This window comes from Tachypleus tridentatus, unplaced genomic scaffold (assembly GCF_004210375.1).
Source record: "Tachypleus tridentatus isolate NWPU-2018 unplaced genomic scaffold, ASM421037v1 Hic_cluster_2, whole genome shotgun sequence".
NCBI lineage: Eukaryota > Metazoa > Arthropoda > Merostomata > Xiphosura > Limulidae > Tachypleus > Tachypleus tridentatus.
The window spans coordinates 8,295,137-8,322,395 of record NW_027467782.1 but is presented as its reverse complement, the minus strand read 5'-3'; the positions used below and the strand labels follow the sequence as shown (position 1 = coordinate 8,322,395).

General features: G+C 32.4%; 1 long non-coding RNA gene across 3 annotated transcripts in view; it reads right to left on the bottom strand.

Annotated features, from left to right (window-relative positions):
* The window catches only part of LOC143242965 (uncharacterized), a 785,169-nt gene that overhangs the window by 618,964 nt on the left and 138,946 nt on the right, over positions 1-27,259 (bottom strand). Inside the window, exon 1 of one of the 3 annotated variants that reach the window (XR_013023504.1) lies at positions 2,825-4,720. The exons of the other annotated variants lie outside the window; for them this stretch is intronic. This is a non-coding gene — a long non-coding RNA (uncharacterized LOC143242965). Of the gene's footprint in view, positions 1-2,824; positions 4,721-27,259 lie in introns of those variants that run through there. 3 annotated transcript variants of the gene reach the window in all.

Here is a 27,259-nt window from a genome sequence, read left to right as displayed (position 1 = left end):
TGTGCAGTGTTATCTAACATTAACTTCATTCTCCACAAGCAAGGAAAGGTGACAGAAAAAAACCTATTTCTTAATATAAAGAGTAGTATTTTACCTTTCTCATCTTTCTGTGTTGTTACAGATTTTAATGTCAAGTTCAGGTCCTCAATTTCCTTCTTTTTTTTTCTTCCTACTTGTTGATCTACCTAAGGTAATGTGAGTAGAGTGTGATTACTCTTATATTACCAACAATTTGTTTGAACCTTTGTATCAATAAGTTTAACAAACATTGCATACTATTTCATTGATTAAGTAAACAAATCATGCATTACAAAGATAACTAGAGTTTTAAAATATTCAAAACATATTATGTAATAAATGTTCATTAAAAATAAAGAAAATGTGACAGCTGTTAAGATGAAAACTACACTTTATGAAATTGACTTTAATGCAATACTTATAAGATTACTATATGGAAGTATGATTTTACACAGCCTTTCATACTGTTTTTCTTCCTACTTTCCTACAGACAATGTTGATGATAATTATGAAATTACAAAGTGTTAAAGACATGTTAAAAGGCCATCACAAAATTTTGCAGTTTCAAACACTGATAAAAGTTAAGGTAGCATTGGATACCTGGTTGGACTAATATTTTGAATGCTAATGCACTGTCTTCTCATGAAGTTTATAAGAACTGACCACACCTTTTCAGCATGATATTAAAGTAGTAAAATGAGATAAATAACACCCAGAATTTGCATTTACCAGACCCAACTTAAATACATCTGATCTATTTAGGATGTGTGTGTTGGTGTGCATCACCACTGAAAATACCCCAAATTAGTCATTTTCTGACCTCAACAAAGTATTTGGTTATTTCAAAATCAGATTTGATACACTAGCCAAAGAACACTATTAAAAAACAGAAACAAGAAACAGTCTCATCTTTACCTGACACACCATCTCATGTGCACCAGACAAAACAATATCACCAAACAAGAAGCATCACAATGTAATTTGAAAACAATTAGTCAACATGACTGTAATCCATCATTACTACACAACCTGTGTGAGGAAATTAGTCACTCACACAATCAGCAGAACTTTACAAGTAGCATGGAAATTTCTAAGGCAGACATAAAAAGACAGCTTTCTGTGCAAGACGTGAACTGCCTCTAAAAGATTAATTTTTGATTACTGAATATTGAAGATGGTAATAATTGGACACACAAGTTGATTATTTTCATAAAATTAATTGATTACTTTGCATGAAACAAACTGATGTAATCAATTCTCATAGGTATACAATTGTATTTCATTCTGATTAAGAAATTTTGAAATTTAACCATGAATCTTGCAACAATAAGTTATTTTTTTATCTGGCCTTATGCTGAGCAATATAAATCTAAATCAGATAGTCAAAGTGAGACAAACTTTCTCTGGCAAAACTTGTTTCATATTGTTGGCATATGAGAATAGTTTTGTATCATCAGATTTAATTGTATTTCCAGTCATGTTCATAAGATCATCTGGATCTCTTGGAAGTAACGTAGTACAAAGAATCCTTAATCCTGCCATGCAGAATGCAAGCAATCACCTGCTCTTTTCAAGAGCACTGAAACTTGATGCTTTTCATAGAGCTTCTTGATTTGGAAAGTTTAATGTTGTTGTGGATTCAATACCAAATTGAATCGGCATTGCTCCTGTGCCACGTTGAAATACCACAACAATGTCTTGCGTTTACACTTCAGTTCTTGGATTATCTGCATCATTCATTCAGTGTCACAAACTCTATGGGATCCTCAGAAGTACTGCTACACATTTCATCTTCATCACTCTCCAGTGGAATAGATGAATCAGTCCTTCATTTTCTCTTTCTTCATACTTTTAAATTACCTTGCAGCTCTTTCACACCTGCTTTTTGTGTCATTTTGACCTCTAAGTCTGAACCATTGCATCTACACTGTCACTTTGAACTTACAAGCCACTTTCTTCTTTTCCTGTATTAATGTTACTTTATCAATAGAGGATCAGTACACTTAATCACTGAATGTTGTAGCATGTTGATATCTGTTTTGTAGCCAGCTGGAGATCCAGTTTTCACAAACTGTGTAACAGTTGTCTGTTTTTTTGGCCAATGAGGTTTTGGTGAAGTCATCAGCCAATAAACAAAATTTCCAGATTGACAGCAAAGTACAATTATCTACCCACCTTGTTTCTGGTCTTGTATCTGAATTTGTTTTAATGAAAAATATTTAGTATTATAAAAATAGTTTTTCATAGTTTAAAACTTTCACATAAAGAGTCACTAAAGCAATTAAGTTAAAAGGAAAAGTACTTGTCCTATTGAGTACTCTTCATGATTTACCAGCTGCTGGAAAAGCTTTTTTTCTGATTACGATAGAGCCATAATTCAAAGTAATAGGACATGCACTTATTTCACCATTGCTTTTAAAGTTTAAAATCGTAAATTTACAATTTATGATTGATAGAGCCACTACTGCACTTATTTCACCATTGAAAGTTTAAAATCGTAAATTTACAATATGTTGTCCCTACTTATGAGTTTATACATTTTCATTTTAAAATGTTGTCAAATCTACTTACATTGAACATAACATTTGTAATAATATTGCAGATACTACTTATAATTAGCATGAACAATTATGTAACTAACTCATTTTTGTATTAACACTCACAGACTGGAATTAGGCTTAGCCGCTACGGTAAATTCAAGGTACAATATATTACTTCAACGTACAAATATTGCACTGGTTACAATTTACATAATTCAGTATTTCAGTACCTATGTATACAACAATAAAATTTAAAATTGTTTTACATTGATATATTTCATTCTTTTGATCAACTTTCTTTCCTGGTTCGTTTGGTTTTCTTTGGAGACATCACTTCACTAAAATAAAACTATAAAAATTGTCAGTTTTCTGAGTAGTTAGCTATTTGTATGTGTTATCAAGCGACCTCTACAGTTTCGAACAAAGAGTACAACCGAATCTGCAAGAAAGTTCTCGTCATATTAAGAAAATAAGAAAGCATGCGTATGTTTATATTCTTATCATTGTTAGTAGAACAGAACATTTTGTGATATCAGTAGTATTATTAGGTTAAAAGGTGAGAAAGAGGACTTGATTGATATCATAATAGTTGTCTCCAGATCCTAAGATAAGTAATTAATATGATTTTAATCTGTAATTTTTGATATTGCATTAGTTTTAGAACTAGCGCTCATATTAGCAATCATATTATTATGATTGATATCATAATAGTTGTCTCCAGATCCTAAGATAAGTAATTAATATGATTTTAATCTGTAATTTTTGATATTGCATTAGTTTTAGAACTAGCGCTCATACCCACGAAATGTTTAAAGCTAAAATTCAATGTCAGATGCTGATCAAACTCAAAACTGGTAGTAGAGGTAGTTGTAAGTTAATTATTGCAAATACAAATTATAGTTCTTCAAGGTGTGTTTGAGATTGGGATAAATGGCTCATTTATTGTCTGAGTTCACAATATTTTGTGACACAATAACTTGTAAGTTACTCAAAATTTCGAATAGAAAGACTTGCATTCTCAAAGCAGTATATTTTAATTTTAGATTATAACATAGTTTAGTAACAAACTTTTCAAATATTTGTTGGACATCAGTTTGTTTGTTTAGAATTAAGCACAAAGCTGCACAATGGGCTATCTGTGCTCTGTACACCATGGGCATCGAAACCCAGATTTTAGTGGTGTGAGTCTGCAGACATACCGCTGTGTCATTAGGGGCTTGGACGTCAGTATGAGCAATTTTCTAACATCTAAATTGAATTTTATTAGGTGTCAGTTAAGTCCTCAAATGTTACCTAAGAGTATTAATAATAGACGTAACACACTTAGCAGATTAAGTAAAAAATATTAATTCTTGAAGCTTTTGTCTTTGATTGATAATGTAGCACCAAAGAAACTGCTGTTGTGGCATATAACACAACTCATTAAAGACATGAGTCCTTAGGGGCTCATAACAGTCCTCAAATGTTACCTAAGAGTATTAATAATAGACGTAATACACTTAGCAGATTAAGTAAAAATATTAATTCTTAAAGCTTTTGTCTTTGATTGATAATGTAGCACCAAAGAAACTGCTGTTGTGGCATATAATACAACTCATTAAGGACATTCATTTGAAGCATTCTTGGAAATTTCACACGCACACATTTATATTCTTGTGGGATCACTGACCATTAACAGGGAGCCAAAGGGTCTGATATTACTGAAGATGAAAACATTTTTAAATTGTTCAGTTACTAATTTTGCTTATGCTTGTGATTTTTTTGGATAAAATACAAATAATTTTCACAATGAAATGTTATTACGTAAATTTCAAATATTTGCACATTTTATAGAAATGTAATATAAAAAAATTTTCACCATTTCAGTTTTAATTTGATAAAAAATACGTATATACTGAATATACTTTATATATGTATATATACAGTCATAAACTATAGCAGTTTATAAAATAACTTTTAAAAATATTTTAAGTGTAATATTTTTATCATTTGAGTTATCTATGATTACACAAGATAACATCTACACACTCACATAATTTTGAAAGGTATTTTTTAAAGCATTTAATTATTTTCCTATTGTAAATAATATGATATGATGATGGATTTTTAATGAATCTTTGTAGGCATTGGAGCCTTTTTAACAATAAAATATTGTTTTCACTGCATAATGCTCCTGTCTTACTGGTAAATATCAGTTATTCTCTTTGAAATGAAACATCTGTTTTCAATTGCCTAACTTTAAACTTCATACAACGTTTGAACCACTTACTTAATCAAATAAAATTCTGGTTCTTATTCCATAGTATCAACCATTATTTGTATCTTGATAAAATTATTGCAAATATTAACAACAAAGGCACCATATATAAATATACTCTTCAAAAAAAGAAAGGCAAAAGGATCAACATGGATCAACTCGTGACCGTCCACGATCTGGCAGACCTCGTGTGACCACGCCCGCACAGGATCACTACATCCGGTTACGTGACCTTCAGGATAGGACCACCACTGCGACGTCTACTGCTTCAACAGACCTTTTGCACATTCGAGGGAATCTTACGGCTCAACGATACGTCGACGAGATTCTAAGACCCCATGTGCAACCCATCATGGTGAACTTCAATGACGTTTTTCAACACGACAACGCCCGTCCTCACACATCCCGACTCACCACTGTCTTCTTGAGACACCACAACATCAACATTCTTCCATGGCCCTCCAGATCACCACATTTAAGCCCCATCGAACATCTTTGGGACGAGTTGGACCGACGTCTGCGACGGCGACAACCTCAACCGCAGACTCTACCTCAGCTTGCAGCAGCTATGCAGGCTGAGTGGACAGCCATTCCACAGGATGTGATTCGTCATCTCATCGCTTCCATGGGCAGGAGATGCCAAACAGTTATTGATGCTCACGGGGCATACTCGTTATTGACGTTGAGTGACGTTAAACTTCAACTAGTGAGCGTGGACTTCGCCTTTGCAGACTTTGGATTTTCAGCAGTGACTGTGCATAGTTTCACACATGTCACACAGAACTACCCGGAATAAACTTGTTAACAATATGTCTCATATTTTGCCTTTTGCGTTTCTTTTTTTGAAGACTATATGTTTTGAATCCCATTGGAAAATAATGGTGGTGTAAAGGTTTAAAATTATTTAAGTATGATTATTTACACACATTGAAAACCTTCAGTAGTCTAATGTATTTGATTGAGGTAAAAAAAGCTAAAAGAATTAGGAATCGTTTTTTAGAGAAATTTATAATTTGAAAACAAGAAGGCTATTTTAACCTTGATATAAGATTTTGATTTGGGCTACCATTGCATTTAATAGCATATAAGGCTCGCTGGCATACAACAACTACAGTAGTGGTTGGAATACTATTAATGTAATTAGTTTGTTATAACAACAGTTTTTATGATATGAAGTTTGTGAATGCTAACTTAGAAAAGGTATTCACCCATAACAACTGTTATACAAGTGTTCATTGTCTGTCCCTAGTAGAACAGAGGTAAGTCTTTGAATTTATAATGCTAAAATCAGGGTTTTGATTCCCCTTAGTGGACACAGCAGATAGCCCGTTGTTGCTTTGCTATAACAAAACAAACACATTCTGTCTGATATGTCTAGAATATTATCTACCATCCACTCACCATATTGTCTGACTGAAATTATATATGAATGAAATCATTAGATCATTAATGCATGTAATAAACCTTTGAAGTCCACAGTACATGTAGTTTTAAATTAATTAATGCATTCGGAGGGAGATTTTAAGTTTTAACTTGTTATATTATATTCTTAAAGTTTATTTGCAATTTTTCTCTATTTTGTTTCACACAACTATTTAAAAGTTATTATATTTTATTAGAATATCTCTCCTTTATGATTGAACCTTTTTACATTTATTACTCATGTAAAATAATAACATTTGGTCAATCTAGAATCTCTTAAAGCTGAAAAATTATATATCTGAGACAGCTCATATCATTATGTTTTCATCATCAACTTTGAGGGTTATTTTTAGGAGTCACAGGACGATGAAAAAATTCTGTACATATAAAAAATTTGCTAATGTGTTCATGGGCTATGTAGCAGTGGTAGTGGATTTATCAAGTGGAAGCTGACGTATGCTCTCCATAGAGAGCCATTGTGTGGGTTTTCTGTACATTAAAACACAGCTGGCTACAGTACAATGTTTTATCTCATTAGACAGGACTTAGTGTACAAACAGTACTGGTATGTTTTGTTGTTTTTTCTGGTCATAATCAGCTATGTTTTTTGAGTGGTTGTGATACATGCTTTATTAAATAGTGGGGTTTAACTACATTGCTTTAGTGATTATGTTGTGAATTTTATTTCCTGAAGAAAGGTAATTATAGCCTTTAGGTGTTATTTATCATCCCTATCTGGTAAAACATAACAGAAGTGATCATGTTGTATATTTTGTTTTTTTAGTGAGGTATGAGTTTAGTGCATTATGTAATCATAATATTTGATTTTGTCCTGTTGAGATGTTTATCCAGTGTTTTGGTATCATGAAAATTCTAGTTAAAAATAATGATATCTAGATATTTTCAAACATTTGTTAACTTTTCATAAGTTTATACAATCCTTGTCTTCAGCGATATTTACTCGTGAAAAACTTTAAAGGAACTCAACATTAACAGTTTTTATGCCCCTGTAAAAGTGTTTCTTGTGCATAACATCAGGGTCATGAAAGCAAGAACTTGTTTATCCTTTTTAATACTACTAAAATATTATTGTATAAACATTTGATCATTTTTTAGGTTTTGTAATGTCATTAAAACTTTTAATTACTTTTCCATTATTTACAATTTGTTACCCTCTTATAAGTAACAAAAAAAACAATGTGCTCATTACCTTTTAAGGAGTTTCAAAATGACAGGGTTTGTAATTTTGTTGTTTTCTGACAATAATTATATTTGCTTAGGCTGCAAGCTAAGAAGTGATGCATTAAATTAATCTTGATTCTCCTTTATTATGTTTATAAAGAATACTTGATTATGAGTTCCAATAAAAATTGCCAGGTTTATCAGCAGCATCACTTAAAACCTCTAGATACCTACCTTGTAGCTTAATATTGGAAAATGTCACTACCACAGCAAGTTCTTGGATATAAAATATGGCAATTATCAGTCAGGTTTTCAAAGAAATCTATGCAGTCTTGATGACATTCTGTAAACCCTGACATAATGTGATTGGGATTAACTTGTTGCCACTTGCTGGTAATATCAGTAGCAGGTTACCACAGAGATGTATTGTTCTTACCATGCATACACAGTAAATGCCATTGAAATAATGCACTTTATGTAATTTCAGATTACTGTACCTATATAAACAGCTGTTTTATGTTGGACGAAATTCTCCTGCAGGGTTAAGAACCTAAAAGAACAAACCAACATTTACTATTATGGAGTATATATAGCTGCAAATCTACAGTATGACTTAAATGAGTCTTACAAATCATAATGATCAAGTCTGATTGTAAGCACTTGTCTGTAATGGCAGATTCATTGCTCTTAACTTTAACCCTCTGTTCCTAGAAACATTTCTTGAGACGTCTCTGAACTAAGTAGTTTAGAATTAGTAGATATTTTATTTTTACCTAAAAAACATTGAATGAATTTTTATTTCTTAAAAAGTTATTGAAGTTGCTATTTAAGAGATGTTTTCTTGTAGGAAAGACAAATAGAAAGTTCACTAACATAAGTTTCAGTATTAAATGATAAAGAGAAACAACAAACAAACATGCAAATCAGGTACATATTGTAATGATGCCAGGAAAACACTAGGTAAAAAAAATCAATTAAAAAAACAAAATATAGGAGTTTGAGAGTGTTTACAAGAGAATAACTTATTGTTTAATTTTAAAAGTATAATAAAGAGAACAGACTACTAATATTCATCACTGGTACAACTCACTTACCATTTCAAACAATACAATAGTCTTCTTCTGCTAGATGGTCGTGTTTAACCTTCCAGTCCTCTTTACCTCAAAATTAATATCTGTAATGTTAAACATCTTTTTTCTTGATCATTTAATGGGAGTGTGTACAAAGAGAGCATACTCATATCAAGAATTTCAACTTACATTCTTAATCCAGTGAATAATGTCACTCCATGACCTTTGTTCACTGACAGCATTGGTCATGAAATATTGGTCAGACTTGCGGGGGGTCAATTATCTGTTATAGCCGTTCGGTTACTCCCGAAGGACAAGGCGCTGAGGTCATGGTAGCATTGCAAAACTGGATCAAGTAATAGACAATTTACCGACTTTGTTCGGTGAAGTACTCGTGTAATGTGCGTTCTGATTACTGATTTACAGCATATAATGTTACATTTCACAACGTTCACACAGTGTTACATAACAACGTTCACACAATGTTACATAACAACGTTGATTATTCGCTATGAAGTGACTGCATTTTGACGATTTCATAACAGCGTTATGGTATAACGTGACCAAATCACAACCAAATTGTGGCAACACATGACGTTGCAACTCTCATATATGGGACACTGGACATTACTTGGTTAAGAGGGGAAAACATTTCATTCTGAAATTCATTCCTAATTATGTAACATCAATTTGGCGCCCCACCCCCGACGCTGCGCCCGGGGACAGATGTACACCCGTGACCCCCCCCCCTTTCCCTAGCTACGCCACTGGCGAACGTGTAATCTTTTGAAGCCAAAAATCATGAACGGTGGAACTTTCTATTTAAAACACCAATAAAAAGTATTTTAATTAGTAAAGAAAAATCCTACCAGGAATAATATATTTTTGTGTGATAATCCTCCATATGAAACAAGCATCTCAACGTTACTTGTTTCAGATTACCCTTAGTAACTACAAGTACTTCTCATTACTTTCGCCCGGCATGGCCATGTGGTTAAAGCACTCGACTTGTAATCCAAGGGTCGCGGGTTAAAATCCTCGTCGCACCAAACATGCTCGCTCTTTTAGAAGTGGGTGCGTTTTAACGTAACGGTCAATCCCACTATTCGTTGTTAAAAGAGTAACGCAAGAAATTAGCGGTAGGTACTGATGATCAGCTGTCTTCCACCTACTCTTACATTGCTAAATTAGGGACGACAAGCGCAGATAGCCCTCAAATAGCCTCAAGCGAAACAAAAACAAATATTGATTTTAATACTTGAATTTTGTATAATTATAGTGTATATGTCGATGTGTTTCTTAGTGAATACCTGGATTGGTATGATTATAGTATTTATGTCGATGTGTTTAGTGAATACCTGATGTGGTATGATTATAGTAAATATGTGGATGGATTTGGTATGATTATAGTATTTATGTCGATGTGTTTCTTAGTGAATACCTGGATTTGGTAGGATTATAGTATATATATGTCAATGTGTTTCTCAGTGAATACCTGGATATGGTATGATTATAGGAAATATGTGGATGGATTTGGAATGATTATAGTATATATGTCGATGTGTTTCTCAGTTAATACCTGGATATGGTATGATTATAATAAATATGTGGATGGATTTGGTATGATTATAGTATATATGTCGATGTGTTTGGTATGATTATAGTATATATGTCGATGTGAATACCTGGATTTGGTATGATTATAGTATATATGTCGATGTGTTTGGTATGATTATAGTATTTATGTCGATGTGTTTCTTAGTGAATACCTGGATTTGGTATGACCATGATTCGGTGTGTAGTATGATTATAATGTCGATGTGTTTCTTAGTGAATACCTGGATTTGGTATGATTATAGTATATATGTCGATTATGTGTTGTGTTAGTGAATACCTGGATATATTTGTCGATATTTTTCTAAGTAAATACCTGGATTTGGTATGATTATAGTATATATGTTTATATGATTATAGTATATGTGTCGATGTGTTTCTTAGTTAATACCTGGATATGATTATAGTATTTATGTCGATGTGTTTCGGTGAATACCTGGATTTGGTATGATTATAGTGTCGATGTGTTGGTATGATTATAGATGTGTTTCTTAGTTTGGTATGATTATAGTATTTATGTCGATGTGTTTCTTAGTGAATACCTGGATTTGGTATGATTATAGTATATATGTCGATGTGTTTGGTATGATTATAGTATTTTTGTCGAGTGTTTTTCAGTGATACCTGGATATGGTATGATTATAGTAAATATGTGGATGGATTTGGTATGATTATAGTCTTGATGTCGATGTGTTTCTTAGAGAATACCTGGATATGGTATGATTATAATATAGAGGTCAATGTGTTTCTTAGTAAATACCTGGATTTGGTATAGTTACAGTGTTTACGTCAATGTGTTTCTTAGTGAAACAACATATAAAGTGTAAAAATATGCGAATTGAGGTTAGAACCGGTTTGATCCGTATGAAATCGGTTTGATTCGGTTTAAAAGAAGGATTCTTGTAATACAGTTAAAACAGCATATAAAGTGTAAAAACATGGAAATTGAGGTTTGATCCGGTTGGAACCAGATTAATCCGGTTTGAACCGCTTTAGAAGAAGAATTCTTGTAATACGGTTAAAACAGCATATACAGTGTAAAAACATGCGAATTGATGTTAGAACCGGTTTGATCCAGTTTAAAAGAAGAATTCTTGTAATACGGTCAAAACAACATATAAAGTGTAAAAACATACAAATTGAGGTTAGTACCGGTTTGATTCGGATGGAACCGGTTAAAACCGGTTTAAAAGAAGAATTATTGTAATTCGGTTAAAACAGCATATAAATTGTAAAACATGGGAATTGAGGTTAGAACCGGTTTGATGCAGTTTAAAAGGAGGATTCTTGAAATACGGTTATAACAGCATATAAAATGTAAAACTTGCAAATTGAGGATAGTACCGGTTTGATCCGGTTAGAACCGGTTAAAACCGGTTTAAAAGAAGAATTCTTGTAATATTGTCAAAACAGCAAATAAAGAGTAAAAACATGTGAATTGAGGTGAGAACCTGTATGAACCGGTTGGAACCGGTTAAAACCGGTTTAAAAGAAGAATTCTTGTAATAAAGTGAAAACAGCATATAAAGTGTAAAACATGCGAATTGAGGTTAGAACCGGTTTGATTAGGTTGGAACCAGTTAAAACCGGTTTAAAAGAAGATTTCTTGTAGTAAGGTCAAAACAGAATATAAATATGCAAATTGTGGTAGGAACCAGTTTAATCCGGTTCAAAAGAAAAATTCTTTTAATAAAATCAAAAGAGCATATAAAGTGTAAAAACATGCAAATTGATATTAAAATCGATTTAATCCGGTTGGAACCGGTTAAAACCGGTTTAAAAGAAGAATCTGGTCAAAACAGCATTTTAGTGTAAAACATGCAAATTGATGTTAGAACCGGTTTGATCCCGTTGGAACCGGTTAAAACTGGTTTAAAAGAAAGATTATTGTAGTACGGTCAAAACAGAATATAAATATGCAAATTGAGGTAGGAACCAGTTTAATTCGGTTTAAAAGAAGAATTCTTGTAATTCGGTTAAAACAGCATATAAAGTGTAAAACATGCGAATTGAGGTTAGAACCGGTTTGATGCGGTTTAAAAGGATGATTCTTGTAATACGGTAAAACAGCATGTAAAATGTAAAACTTGCAAATTGAGGCTACTACCGGTTTGATCCGGTTCGAACTGGTTAAAAGCGGTTTAAAAGAAGAATATTTGTAATACGGTTAAAACAGCATATAAACTGTAAAACATGCGAAATGAGGATAGAACTGGTTTGATCCGGTTGAAATCGGTTTTAAAAGAAGAACCAGTTTAAAAAAAGAATTGAGGTTAGAACCGGTTGTAATTCTTTTTAAAAAACAGCATATAAAGTGTAAAACATGCGAATTGAGGTTTGATCCGGTTTAAAAGAAGGATTCTTGTAATACAGTTAAAACAGCATATAAAGTGTAAAACATGGAAATTGAGGTTTGATCCGGTTGGAACCAGATTAATCCGGTTTGAACCGCTTTAAAAGAAGAATTCTTGTAATACGGTCAAAACAGCATATAAAGTGTAAAACATGCAAATTGAGGTTAGAACCTGTTTGATCCGGTGGAAACCGATTAAAACCGGTTTAAAAGAAGAATTCTTGTAATACGGTTAAAACAGCATATAAAGTGTAAAACATGCAAATTGAGGTTAGAACCGGTTAGATCCGGTTGTAACCATTAAAACCGGTTTAAAAGAAGGATTCTTGTAATACGGTCAAAACAGCAAATAAAGTGTAAAACATGCGTATTAGAGGTTAGAAAACCTGTTTGATCCAGTGGGAACCGTTTAAAACCGGTTTAAAAGAAGAATTCTTGTAATAAAGTGAAAACAGCATATAAAGTGTAAAACATGCGAATTGAGGTTAGAACCGGTTTGATTAGGTCGGAACTGGTTAAAACCGGTTTAAAAGAAGATTTCTTGTAATACGGTCAAAACAGAATATAAATATGCAAATTGTGGTAGGAACCAGTTTAATTCGGTTTAAAAGAAAAATTCTTTTAATAAAATCAAAAGAGCATATAAAGTGTAAAACATGCAAATTGATATTAAAATCGATTTAATCCGGTTGGAACCGGTTAAAACCGGTTTAAAAGAAGAATTCTTGTAATACGGTCAAAACAGCAAATAAAGTGCAAAACATGCAAATTGAGGTTAGAACATGTTTGATCCGTTGGGGACCGTTTAAAACTGGTTTAAAAGAAGAATTCTTGTAATAAAATGAAACAGCATATAAAGTGTAAAACATGCAAATTGAGGTAGGAACCAGTTTAATCCGGTTTAAAAGAAGAATTCTTTTAATAAAATCAAAACAGCATATAAAGTGTAAAACATGGAAATTGAGGTTATTTGATTAGTTCGGAACTGGTTAAAACCGGTTTAAAAGAAGATTCTTGTAATACGGTCAAAACAGAATATAAATATGCAAATTGTGGTAGGAACCAGTTTAATTCGGTTTAAAAGAAAATTCTTTTAATAAAATCAAAAGAGCATATAAAGTGTAAAACATGCAAATTGATATTAAAATCGATTTGATCCGGTTGGAACCGGTTAAAACCGGTTTAAAAGAAAAATTCTTGTAATACGGTCAAAACAGCATATAAAGTGTAAAACATGCAAATTGAGGTTAGAACCGGTTTGATCCGTTGGGGAACCGTTTAAAACCGGTTTAAAAGAAGAATTCTTGTAATAAAGTCAAAACAGCATATCAAGTGTAAAAACATGCAAATTGAGGTAGGAACCAGTTTAATCCGGTTTAAAAGAAGAATTCTTTTAATAAAATCAAAACAGCATATAAAGTGTAAAAAACATGGAAATTGAGGTTATTTGATTTGATTGGAACCGGTTAAAACCGGTTTAAAAGAAGAATTCTTGTAATACGGTTAAAACAGCATATAAAGTGTAAAACATGCAAATTGAGGTTAGAACCGGTTTGATCCGGTTTAAACTGGTTAAAACCGGTTTAAAAGAAGAATTCTTGTAATACGGTTAAAACAGCATATAAAATGTAAAACATGCAAATTGAGGTTAGAACTGGTTTGATCCGGTTGAAATCGGTTAAAACCGGTTTAAAAGAAGAATTCTTGTAATACGGTTAAAACAGCATATAAAGTGTAAAACATGCGAATTGAGGTTAGAACCGGTTAAAACCGGTTTAAAAGATTTCTTGTAATACAGTCAAAACAGCATATAAAGTGTAAAACATGGAAATTGAGGTTTGATCCGGTTGGAACCAGATTAATCTGGTTTGAACCGGTTTAAAAGAAGAATTCTTGTAATACGGTCAAAACAGCATATAAAGTGTAAAACATGCAAATTGAGGTTAGTACCGGTTAGATCCGGTTGTAACCATTAAAACCGGTTTAAAAGAAGGATTCTTGTAATACGGTCAAAACAGCAAATAAAGTGTAAAACATGCGTATTGAGGTTAGAACCTGTTTGATCCAGTGGGAACCGTTGAAAACCGGTTTAAAAGAAGAATTCTTGTAATAAAGTGAAAACAGCATATAAAGTGTAAAACACATGCGAATTGAGGTTAGAACCGGTTTGATTAGGTTGGAACTGGTTAAAACCGGTTTAAAAGAAGATTTCTTGTAGTACGGTCAAAACAGAATATAAATATGCAAATTGAGGTAGGAACCAGTTTAATTCGGTTTAAAAGAAAAATTCTTTTAATAAAATCAAAAGAGCATATAAAGTGTAAAACATGCAAATTGATATTAAAACCGATTTGATCCGGTTGGAACCGGTTAAAACCGGTTTAAAAGAAGAATTTTTGTAATTCGGTTAAAACAGCATATAAAGTGTAAAACATGCGAATTGAGGTTAGAACCGGTTTGATGCGGTTTGAAAGGAGGATTCTTTTAATACGGTTAAAACAGCATATAAAATGTAAAACATGCAAATTGAGGTTAGAACCGGTTTGATCCTCATTAAAAGAAGGATTCTTGTAATACGGTTAAAACAGCATATCAAGTGTAAAAAATGCATGCAAATTGAGGTTAGAACCGGTTTAATGCGGTTTAAAAGAAGGATTCTTGTAATACGGTTAAAACAGCATATAAAGTGTAAAAAACATGCGAATTGAGGTTAGTACCGGTTTGATTCAGTTGGAACCGGTTAAAACCGGTTTAAAAGAAGAATTCTTGTAATACGGTCAAAACAGCAAATAAAGTGTAAAACATGCAAATTGAGGTTAGAACATGTTTGATCCGGTGGGGACCGTTTAAAACTGGTTTAAAAGAAGAATTCTTGTAATAAAGTCAAAACAGCATATCAAGTGTAAAAACATGCAAATTGAGGTTAGAACCGGTTTGATCCAGTTGGAACCGGTTAAAACCGGTTTAAAAGAAGAATTCTTGTAATAAAGTCAAAACAGCATATAAAGTGTAAAACATGCAAATTGAGGTTAGAACCGGTTTGATGGGGTTTAAAAGGAGGATTCTTGTAATACAGTTAAAACAGCATATAAAATGTAAAACATGCAAATTGAGGTTAGTACCGGTTTGATCCGGTTGTAACCGGTTAAAACCGGTTTAAAAGAAGAATTCTTGTAATACGGTCAAAACAGCAAATAAAGTGTAAAAACATGCGAATTGAAGTTAGAACCTGTTTGATCCGGTTTAAAAGAAGGATTCTTGTAATACATTTAAAACAGCATATAAAGTGTAAAACATGCAAATTGAGGTTTGATCCGGTTTGAAACCAGATTAATCCGGTTTGAACCGGTTTAAAAGAAGAATTCTTGTAATACGGTCAAAACAGCATATAAAGTGTAAAACATGCAAATTGAGGTTAGAACCGTTTGATCCGGTGGGGACCGTTTAAAACCGGTTTAAAAGAAGAATTTTTGTAATAAAATGTCAAAACAGCATATAAAGTGTAAAACATGCAAATTGAGGTTAGAACCAGTTTGACCAGTTTAAAACCGGTTTAAAAGAAGAATTCTTGTAATAAAATCAAAACAGCATATAAAGTGTAAAACATGCGAATTGAGGTTAGAACCGGTTTGATTAGGTCGGAACTGGTTAAAACCGGTTTAAAAGAAGATTTCTTGTAATACGGTCAAAACAGAATATAAATATGCAAATTGTGGTAGGAACCAGTTTAATTCGGTTTAAAAGAAAATTCTTTTAATAAAATCAAAAGAGGATATAAAGTGTAAAACATGCAAATTGATATTAAAATCGATTTGATCCGGTTGGAACCGGTTAAAACCGGTTTAAAAGAAGAATTCTTGTAATACGGTCAAAACAGCAAATAAAGTGTAAAACATGCAAATTGAGGTTAGAACATGTTTGATCCGTTGGGAACCGTTTAAAACTGGTTTAAAAGAAGAATTCTTGTAATAAAATAAAACAGCATATAAAGTGTAAAACATGCAAATTGAGGTTAGTTTGAAACCAGTTTAAACCGGTTTAAAAGAAGAATTCTTGTAATAAAATCAAAACAGCATATAAAGTGTAAAAACATGCAAATTGAGGTTAGAACCGGTTTTGAACCGGTTTAAACCGGTTTAAAAGAAGAATTCTTGTAATACGGTAAAAACAGCATATAAAATGTAAAACTTGCAAATTGAGGTTACTACCGGTTTGATCCGGTTGGAACTGGTTAAAACCGGTTTAAAAGAAGAATTCTTGTAATAAAATCAAAACAGCATATAAAGTGTAAAACATGCATGCGAAATGAGGGTTTGATTATTTAAACTGGTTAAACGGTTAAAAGCGTTTAAAAGAAGAATTCTTGTAATTCGGTTAAAACAGCATATAAAGTGTAAAACATGCGAATTGAGGTTAGAACCGGTTAAAACCGGTTTAAAAGAAGAATTCTTGTAATACAGTTAAAACAGCATATAAAGTGTAAAAAACATGCAAATTGAGGTTAGAACCGGTTTGATCCAGATTAATTCGGTTTGAAACCGGTTTAAAAGAAGAATTCTTGTAATACGGTTAAAACAGCATATAAAGTGTAAAACATGCAAATTGAGGTTAGTACCGGTTTGATCCGGTTGTAACCATTAAAACCGGTTTAAAAGAAGGATTCTTGTAATACGGTCAAAACAGCAAATAAAGTGTAAAACATGCGTATTGAGGTTAGAACCTGTTTGATCCAGTTGGAACCGTTGAAAACCGGTTTAAAAGAAGAATTCTTGTAATAAAGTGAAAACAGCATATAAAGTGTAAAAACATGCAAATTGAGGTTAGAACCGGTTTGATTAGGTTGGAACCGGTTAAAACCGGTTTAAAAGAAGATTTCTTGTAATACGGTCAAAACAGAATATAAATATGCAAATTGTGGTAGGAACCAGTTTAATCCGGTTTAAAAGAAAAATTCTTTAATAAAATCAAAAGAGCATATAAAGTGTAAAAACATGCAAATTGAGGTTAAAACCGATTTGATCCGGTTGGAACCGGTTAAAACCGGTTTAAAAGAAGAATTTTGTAATTCGGTTAAAACAGCATATAAAGTGTAAAACATGCGATTTGAGGTTAGAACCGGTTTGATGCGGTTTGAAAGGAGGATTCTTGTAATACGGTTAAAACAGCATATAAAATGTAAAAACATGCAAATTGAGGTTAGAACCGGTTTGATCCTCATTAAAAGAAGGATTCTTGTAATACGGTTAAAACAGCATATAAAGTGTAAAACATGCAAATTGAGGTTAGAACCGGTTTAATGCGGTTTAAAAGGAGGATTCTTGTAATACGGTTAAAACAGCATATAAAGTGTAAAACATGCGAATTGAGGTTAGTACCGGTTTGATTCGGTTGGAACCGGTTAAAACCGGTTTAAAAGAAGAATTCTTGTAATACGGTCAAAACAGCAAATAAAGTGTAAAAACATGCAAATTGAGGTTAGAACATGTTTGATCCGGTTTAAAAGAAGGACCGTTTAAAACTGGTTTAAAAGAAAAATTCTTATAATAAAGTGAAAACAGCATATAAAGTGTAAAACATGCAAATTGAGGTTATTACCGGTTTGTTCCGGTTGGAACCGGTTAAAACCGGTTTAAAAGAAGAATTCTTGTAATAAAGTCAAAACAGCATATCAAGTGTAAAACATGCAAATTGAGGTTAGAACCAGTTTGATGGGGTTTAAAAGGAGGATTCTTGTAATACAGTTAAAACAGCATATAAAATGTAAAAAATTTGCAAATTGAGGTTAGTACCGGTTTGATCCGGTTGTAACCGGTTAAAACCGGTTTAAAAGAAGAATTCTTGTAATACTGTCAAAACAGCAAATAAAGTGTAAAACATGCGAATTGAGGTTAGAACCTGTTTGATCCGGTTTAAAAGAAGGATTCTTGTAATACAGTTAAAACAGCATATAAAGTGTAAAACATGCAAATTGAGGTTTGATCCGGTTGGAACCAGATTAATCCGGTTTGAACCGGTTTAAAAGAAGAATTCTTGTAATACGGTCAAAACAGCATATAAAGTGTAAAACATGCAAATTGAGGTTAGAACCTGTTTGATCCGGTGGAAACCGATTAAAACCGGTTTAAAAGAAGAATTCTTGTAATACGGTTAAAACAGCATATAAAGTGTAAAACATGCAAATTGAGGTTAGAACCGGTTTGATCCGGTTGTAACCATTAAAACCGGTTTAAAAGAAGAATTCTTGTAATACGGTCAAAACAGCATATAAAGTGTAAAACATGCGAATTGAGGTTAGAACCTGTTTGATCCAGTTGGAACCGTTAAAACCGGTTTAAAAGAAGAATTCTTGTAATAAAATCAAAACAGCATATAAAGTGTAAAACATGCAAATTGAGGTAGGAACCAGTTTAATCCGGTTTAAAAGAAGAATTCTTTTAATAAAAAGAAAACAGCAAATAGCATATAAAGTGTAAAACATGCAAATTGAGGTTATTTGATTAGGTTGGAACTGGTTAAAACCGGTTTAAAAGAAGATTTCTTGTAATACGGTCAAAACAGAATATAAATATGCAAATTGAGGTAGGAACCAGTTTAATTCGGTTTAAAAGAAAAATTCTTTTAATAAAATCAAAACAGCATATAAAGTGTAAAAACATGCAAATTGAGGTTAAAATCGATTTAATCCGGTTGGAACCGGTTAAAACCGGTTTAAAAGAAGAATTCTTGTAATACGGTCAAAACAGCATATAAAGTGTAAAACATGCAAATTGAGGTTAGAACATGTTTGATCCGTTGGGGACCGTTTAAAACTGGTTTAAAAGAAGAATTCTTGTAATAAAATGAAAACAGCATATAAAGTGTAAAACATGCAAATTGAGGTTAGAACCGGTTTGTTCCAGTTTTAAAACCGGTTTAAATACGAAGAAGAACAGCTTGTAATACAGTCAAAACAGCATATAAAGTGTAAAACATGCAAATTGAGGTTAGAATCCGGTTTGAACCAGATTAATCTGGTTTGAACCGGTTTAAAAGAAGAATTCTTGTAATACGGTTAAAACAGCATATAAAGTGTAAAACATGCAAATTGAGGTTAGAACCGGTTTGATCCGGTTGTAACCATTAAAACCGGTTTAAAAGAAGGATTCTTGTAATACGGTCAAAACAGCATATAAAGTGTAAAAACATGCGTATTGAGGTTAGAACCTGTTTGATCCAGTTGGAACCGTTGAAAACCGGTTTAAAAGAAGAATTCTTGTAATAAAGTGAAAACAGCATATAAAGTGTAAAACATGCGAATTGAGGTTAGAACCGGTTTGATTAGGTTGGAACTGGTTAAAACCGGTTTAAAAGAAGATTTCTTGTAGTACGGTCAAAACAGAATATAAATATGCAAATTGTGGTAGGAACCAGTTTAATTCGGTTTAAAAGAAGAATTCTTTTAATAAAATCAAAACAGCATATAAAGTGTAAAACATGCAAATTGAGGTTAAAACCGATTTGATCCGGTTGGAACCGGTTAAAACCGGTTTAAAAGAAGAATTCTTGTAATTCGGTTAAAACAGCATATAAAGTGTAAAACATGCGAATTGAGGTTAGAACCGGTTTGATGCGGTTTGAAAGAAGGATTCTTTAATACGGTTAAAACAGCATATAAAATGTAAAAACATGCGAATTGAGGTTAGAACCGGTTTGATCCTCATTTAAAAGAAGAATTCTTGTAATACGGTTAAAACAGCATATCAAGTGTAAAACATGCAAATTGAGGTTAGAACCGGTTTAATGCGGTTTAAAAGGAGGATTCTTGTAATACGGTTAAAACAGCATATAAAGTGTAAAAACATGCAAATTGAGGTTAGTACCGGTTTGATTCGGTTGGAACCGGTTAAAACCGGTTTAAAAGAAGAATTCTTGTAATACGGTCAAAACAGCATATAAAGTGTAAAACATGCAAATTGAGGTTAGAACCGGTTTGATCCGGTTGGAACCGTTTAAAACTGGTTTAAAAGAAAAATTCTTGTAATAAAGTGAAAACAGCATATAAAGTGTAAAACATGCAAATTGAGGTTATTACCGGTTTGTTCCAGTTGGAACCGGTTAAAACCGGTTTAAAAGAAGAATTCTTGTAATAAAGTCAAAACAGCATATAAAGTGTAAAACATGCAAATTGAGGTTAGAACCGGTTTGATGGGGTTTAAAAGGAGGATTCTTGTAATACAGTTAAAACAGCATATAAAGTGTAAAAACATGCAAATTGAGGTTAGTACCGGTTTGATCCGGTTGGAACCGGTTAAAACCGGTTTAAAAGAAGAATTCTTGTAATACTGTCAAAACAGCATATAAAGTGTAAAACATGCGAATTGAGGTTAGAACCTGTTTGATCCGGTTTAAAAGAAGAAGATTCTTGTAATACAGTTAAAACAGCATATAAAGTGTAAAACATGCAAATTGAGGTTTGATCTGGTTTGAACCAGATTAATCCGGTTTGAACCGGTTTAAAAGAAGAATTCTTGTAATACGGTCAAAACAGCATATAAAGTGTAAAAAACATGCAAATTGAGGTTAGAACCGTTTTGATCCGTTGGGGACCGTTTAAAACCGGTTTAAAAGAAGAATTCTTGTAATAAAATGAAAACAGCATATAAAGTGTAAAACATGCAAATTGAGGTACCGGAACCAGTTTAATCCGGTTTAAAAGAAGAATTCTTGTAATAAAATCAAAACAGCATATAAAGTGTAAAAACATGGAAATTGAGGTTAGAACCGGTTTGATTAGGTTGGAACTGGTTAAAACCGGTTTAAAAGAAGATTTCTTGTAATACGGTCAAAACAGAATATAAATATGCAAATTGTGGTAGGAACCAGTTTAATTCGGTTTAAAAGAAAAATTCTTTTAATAAAATCAAAAGAGGATATAAAGTGTAAAACATGCAAATTGATATTAAAATCGATTTAATCCGGTTGGAACCGGTTAAAACCGGTTTAAAAGAAGAATTCTTGTAATACGGTCAAAACAGCAAATAAAGTGTAAAAACATGCAAATTGAGGTTAGAACATGTTTGATCCGTTGGGGACCGTTTAAAACTGGTTTAAAAGAAGAATTCTTGTAATAAAATAAAACAGCATATAAAGTGTAAAACATGCAAATTGAGGTTGGAACCAGTTTAATCCGGTTTAAAAGAAGAATTCTTGTAATAAAATCAAAACAGCATATAAAGTGTAAAACATGCAAATTGAGGTTATTTGATTTGATTGGAACCGGTTAAAACCGGTTTAAAAGAAGAATTCTTGTAATACGGTCAAAACAGCATATAAAGTGTAAAACATGCAAATTGAGGTTAGAACCGGTTTGATCCGGTTGGAACTGGTTAAAACCGGTTTAAAAGAAGAATTCTTGTAATAAAATCAAAACAGCATATAAAGTGTAAAAACATGCAAATTGAGGTTAGAACCGGTTTGATTTGATTGGAACTGGTTAAAACCGGTTTAAAAGAAGAATTCTTGTAATTCGGTTAAAACAGCATATAAAGTTAAAGTGTAAAACATGCGAATTGAGGTTAGAACCGGTTAAAACCGGTTTAAAAGATTTCTTTTAATACAGTCAAAACAGCATATAAAGTGTAAAACATGGAAATTGAGGTTTGATCCGGTTGGAACCAGATTAATCCGGTTTGAACCGGTTTAAAAGAAGAATTCTTGTAATACGGTCAAAACAGCATATAAAGTGTAAAACATGCAAATTGAGGTTAGTACCGGTTTGATCCGGTTGTAACCATTAAAACCGGTTTAAAAGAAGGATTCTTGTAATACGGTCAAAACAGCAAATAAAGTGTAAAACATGCGTATTGAGGTTAGAACCTGTTTGATCCAGTGGGAACCGTTGAAAACCGGTTTAAAAGAAGAATTCTTGTAATAAAGTGAAAACAGCATATAAAGTGTAAAACATGCGAATTGAGGTTAGAACCGGTTTGATTAGGTCGGAACTGGTTAAAACCGGTTTAAAAGAAGATTTCTTGTAGTACGGTCAAAACAGAATATAAATATGCAAATTGTGGTAGGAACCAGTTTAATTCGGTTTAAAAGAAAAATTCTTTAATAAAATCAAAAGAGCATATAAAGTGTAAAACATGCAAATTGATATTAAAATCGATTTGATCCGGTTGGAACCGGTTAAAACCGGTTTAAAAGAAGAATTTTTGTAATTCGGTTAAAACAGCATATAAAGTGTAAAACATGCGATTTGAGGTTAGAACCGGTTTGATGCGGTTTGAAAGGAGGATTCTTTTAATACGGTTAAAACAGCATATAAAATGTAAAACATGCGAATTGAGGTTAGAACCGGTTTGATCCTCATTAAAAGAAGGATTCTTGTAATACGGTTAAAACAGCATATCAAGTGTAAAACATGCAAATTGAGGTTAGAACCGGTTTAATGCGGTTTAAAAGGAGGATTCTTGTAATACGGTTAAAACAGCAAATAAAGTGTAAAAACATGCAAATTGAGGTTAGTACCGGTTTGATTCGGTTGGAACCGGTTAAAACCGGTTTAAAAGAAGAATTCTTGTAATACGGTCAAAACAGCAAATAAAGTGCAAAACATGCAAATTGAGGTTAGAACATGTTTGATCCGGTGGGGACCGTTTAAAACTGGTTTAAAAGAAAAATCTTATAATAAAGTGAAAACAGCATATAAAGTGTAAAACATGCAAATTGAGGTTATTACCGGTTTGATCCGGTTGGAACCGGTTAAAACCGGTTTAAAAGAAGAATTCTTGTAATAAAGTCAAAACAGCATATAAAGTGTAAAACATGCAAATTGAGGTTAGAACCAGTTTGATGGGGTTTAAAAGGAGGATTCTTGTAATACAGTTAAAACAGCATATAAAATGTAAAAACATTTGCAAATTGAGGTTAGTACCGGTTTGATCCGGTTGTAACCGGTTAAAACCGGTTTAAAAGAAGAATTCTTGTAATACTGTCAAAACAGCAAATAAAGTGTAAAACATGCAAATTGAGGTTAGAACCTGTTTGATCCGGTTTAAAAGAAGGATTCTTGTAATACAGTTAAAACAGCATATAAAGTGTAAAACATGGAAATTGAGGTTTGATCTGGTTGGAACCAGATTAATCCGGTTTGAACCGCTTTAGAAGAAGAATTCTTGTAATACGGTCAAAACAGCAAATAAAGTGCAAAAACATGCAAATTGAGGTTAGAACATGTTTGATCCGTTGGGGACCGTTTAAAACTGGTTTAAAAGAAGAATTTTGTAATAAAATGAAAACAGCATATAAAGTGTAAAACATGCAAATTGAGGTAGGAACCAGTTTAATCCGGTTTAAAAGAAGAATTCTTTTAATAAAATCAAACCAGCATATAAAGTGTAAAAACATGGAAATTGAGGTTATTTGATTAGGTCGGAACTGGTTAAAACCGGTTTAAAAGAAGATCTCTTGTAGTACGGTCAAAACAGAATATAAATATGCAAATTGTGGTAGGAACCAGTTTAATTCGGTTTAAAAAGAAAATTTTTTTAATAAAATCAAAAGAGGATATAAAGTGTAAAAACATGCAAATTGATATTAAAATCGATTTAATCCGGTTGGAACCGGTTAAAACCGGTTTAAAAGAAAAATTCTTGTAATACGGTCAAAACAGCAAATAAAGTGCAAAAACATGCAAATTGAGGTTAGAACATGTTTGATCCGTTGGGGACCGTTTAAAACTGGTTTAAAAGAAGAATTCTTGTAATAAAATAAAACAGCATATCAAGTGTAAAAACATGCAAATTGAGGTAGGAACCAGTTTAATCCGGTTTAAAAGAAGAATTCTTTTAATAAAATCAAACCAGCATATAAAGTGTAAAAACATGGAAATTGAGGTTATTTGATTTGATTGAACCGGTTAAAACCGGTTTAAAAGAAGAATTCTTGTAATACGGTAAAAACAGCATATAAAATGTAAAACATGCAAATTGAGGTTACTACCGGTTTGATCCGGTTGGAACTGGTTAAAACCGGTTTAAAAGAAGAATTCTTGTAATACGGTTAAAACAGCATATAAAGTGTAAAACATGCGAATTGAGGTTAGAACTGGTTTGATCCGGTTGAAATCGGTTAGTACCGGTTTAAAAGAAGAATTCTTGTAATTCGGTTAAAACAGCATATAAAGTGTAAAACATGCGAATTGAGGTTAGAACCGGTTAAAACCGGTTTAAAAGAAGATTTCTTTTAATACAGTCGAAAACAGCATATAAAGTGTAAAACATGGAAATTGAGGTTTGATCCGGTTGGAACCAGATTAATCCGGTTTGAACCGCTTTAGAAGAAGAATTCTTGTAATACGGTCAAAACAGCATATAAAGTGTAAAAAGTTGCAAATTGAGGTTAGTACCGGTTAGATCCGGTTGTAACCATTAAAACCGGTTTAAAAGAAGGATTCTTGTAATACGGTCAAAACAGCAAATAAAGTGTAAAAACATGCGTATTGAGGTTAGAACCTGTTTGATCCAGTGGGAACCGTTGAAAACCGGTTTAAAAGAAGAATTCTTGTAATAAAGTGAAAACAGCATATAAAGTGTAAAAACACGCGAATAGAGGTTAGAACCGGTTTGATTAGGTCGGAACTGGTTAAAACCGGTTTAAAAGAAGATTTCTTGTAGTACGGTCAAAACAGAATATAAATATGCAAATTGTGGTAGGAACCAGTTTAATTCGGTTTAAAAAGAAAAATTCTTTAATAAAATCAAAAGAGGATATAAAGTGTAAAAACATGCAAATTGATATTAAAATCGATTTAATCCGGTTGGAACCGGTTAAAACCGGTTTAAAAGAAGAATTTTTGTAATTCGGTTAAAACAGCATATAAAGTGTAAAAACATGCGATTTGAGATTAGAACCGGTTTGATGCGGTTTGAAAGGAGGATTCTTTTAATACGGTTAAAACAGCATATAAAATGTAAAAACATGCGAATTGAGGTTAGAACCGGTTTGATCCTCATTAAAAGAAGGATTCTTGTAATACGGTTAAAAGAGCATATCAAGTGTAAAAACATGCAAATTGAGGTTAGAACCGGTTTAATGCGGTTTAAAAGGAGGATTCTTGTAATACGGTTAAAACAGCAAATAAAGTGCAAAAACATGCGAATTGAGGTTAGTACCGGTTTGATTCGGTTGGAACCGGTTAAAACCGGTTTAAAAGAAGAATTCTTGTAATACGGTCAAAACAGCAAATAAAGTGCAAAAACATGCAAATTGAGGTTAGAACATGTTTGATCCGGTGGGGACCGTTTAAAACTGGTTTAAAAGAAAAATTCTTATAATAAAGTGAAAACAGCATATAAAGTGTAAAAACATGCAAATTGAGGTTATTACCGGTTTGTTCCGGTTGGAACCGGTTAAAACCGGTTTAAAAGAAGAATTCTTGTAATAAAGTCAAAACAGCATATCAAGTGTAAAAACATGCAAATTGAAGTTAGAACCGGTTTGATGGGGTTTAAAAGGAGGATTCTTGTAATACGGTTAAAACAGCATATGAAATGTAAAAATTTGCAAATTGAGGTTAGTACCGGTTAGATCCGGTTGTAACCGGTTAAAACCGGTTGAAAAGAAGAATTCTTGTAATACTGTCAAAATAGCAAAGAAAGAGTAAAAACATGCGAATTGAGGTTAGAACCTGTTTGATCCGGTTTAAAAGAAGGATTCTTGTAATACAGTTAAAACAGCATATAAAGTGTAAAAACATGGAAATTGAGGTTTGATCTGGTTGGAACCAGATTAATCCGGTTTGAACCGCTTTAGAAGAAGAATTCTTGTAATACGGTCAAAACAGCATATAAAGTGTAAAAACATGCAAATTGAGGTTAGAACATGTTTGATCCGTTGGGGACCGTTTAAAACTGGTTTAAAAGAAGAATTTTTGTAATAAAATGAAACAGCATATCAAGTGTAAAAACATGCAAATTGAGGTAGGAACCAGTTTAATCCGGTTTAAAAGAAGAATTCTTTTAATAAAATCAAACCAGCATATAAAGTGTAAAAACATGGAAATTGAGGTTATTTGATTAGGTCGGAACTGGTTAAAACCGGTTTAAAAGAAGATCTCTTGTAGTACGGTCAAAACAGAATATAAATATGCAAATTGTGGTAGGAACCAGTTTAATTCGGTTTAAAAAGAAAATTTTTTAATAAAATCAAAAGAGGATATAAAGTGTAAAAACATGCAAATTGATATTAAAATCGATTTAATCCGGTTGGAACCGGTTAAAACCGGTTTAAAAGAAAAATTCTTGTAATACGGTCAAAACAGCAAATAAAGTGCAAAAACATGCAAATTGAGGTTAGAACATGTTTGATCCGTTGGGGACCGTTTAAAACTGGTTTAAAAGAAGAATTCTTGTAATAAAATAAAACAGCATATCAAGTGTAAAAACATGCAAATTGAGGTAGGAACCAGTTTAATCCGGTTTAAAAGAAGAATTCTTTTAATAAAATCAAACCAGCATATAAAGTGTAAAAACATGGAAATTGAGGTTATTTGATTTGATTGGAACCGGTTAAAACCGGTTTAAAAGAAGAATTCTTGTAATACGGTAAAAACAGCATATAAAATGTAAAACTTGCAAATTGAGGCTACTACCGGTTTGATCCGGTTCGAACTGGTTAAAAGCGGTTTAAAAGAAGAATTCTTTTAATAAAATCAAACCAGCATATAAAGTGTAAAAACATGGAAATTGAGGTTATTTGATTTGATTGGAACTGGTTAAAAGCGGTTTAAAAGAAGAATTCTTGTAATTCGGTTAAAACAGCA